At 43.9% G+C, this 945-nt stretch overlaps 1 non-coding gene across 1 annotated transcript; it reads right to left on the bottom strand.

The window, feature by feature from the left end:
* Window positions 1-478: 478 nt before the first annotated feature.
* Window positions 479-589, bottom strand: trnal-caa (transfer RNA leucine (anticodon CAA)). The gene is made up of 2 exons: window positions 552-589; window positions 479-524 (listed from the first exon to the last, which is right to left on the bottom strand). It is a non-coding gene; the product is annotated as a tRNA-Leu (tRNA).
* Window positions 590-945: the final 356 nt, after the last annotated feature.

Raw genomic sequence — 945 nt, 5'->3', positions numbered from 1 at the left:
GTCAGGAAATTGGCTACTACAGAGTCAAAGCAATTCTGAAGGGAAATCTTTTCCAGAGTACTTGAGGTACACAAAGGCAGCAAATGGCAGGGAAAGAATGTTTTTTATTCATATTGTGCATTTCAGGAGGTTTGTGATCATTCAAAGAGGCACCACTGAGAACGCTGTGATGGTGGTAACAGGGCTGAACTTTGACTTTAAGTGCTGGATCAAACATCTGTTGATTATTAAAACTGCTGCGACTTTTGGACCTCCTTGCTATAACGACCCCACCCACATTGAGGTGGTTGTGAGTAAGTACGAGTGGAAAAGAGCTTAATGTAGCAGGAGAACTGCCTCATCGCACATATGAATTGTGTATGTTAATGGGAGGAATTGAAGGCCCGTCTTCAGAGATAAATGCCCTTTTTCACCATGGCCTGACATGGCTTTCTTCACGGTCTTCTAATAAGAAAGTAAGATTTAAGCAATAAATTAGTGTCAGGTGTGGGATTTGAACCCACACCTCCTTTTGGAGACCAGAAGTCCCTGTGCTAAGGAAGGAATGAAGCCTTGAGTCTGGCGCCTTAGACCGCTCGGCCATCTTGACACCATTACTTCCCTGACTGTGTAAAATATGACAAACGTGAACCAAAATGCAAAACGCTACTCCACTTGACTAAATTTGACTCGGGTTTTAGGGTTTTCCATGAGGTAGTAACAGCTGGTAGCAGCTACATTTTTAGCACCTACACGGCAGGGATTCGAGTTGAGTCCAGCCAAAAATGTGACGTCTACAGACTGCAGGCCACTGATTGGCCAGGGAGTGATGTCACTGGATGAGTAATGAAAGCAAGAGAGGGCCAGAGGCCATGGGTTGTTATTCAGATTTTCCTTCTTTTGTTTTAAAGTGAATGATCGTACTTGAGCAAACGGGGAATACAGAAATGACATGAGCCCAAAGAA

Source organism: Odontesthes bonariensis, chromosome 8 (assembly GCF_027942865.1).
Source record: "Odontesthes bonariensis isolate fOdoBon6 chromosome 8, fOdoBon6.hap1, whole genome shotgun sequence".
NCBI classification, from domain to species: Eukaryota; Metazoa; Chordata; class Actinopteri; order Atheriniformes; family Atherinopsidae; genus Odontesthes; species Odontesthes bonariensis.
The sequence above is the reverse complement of the archived record's forward strand: the minus strand, read 5'-3'. Positions and strand labels throughout refer to the sequence as shown.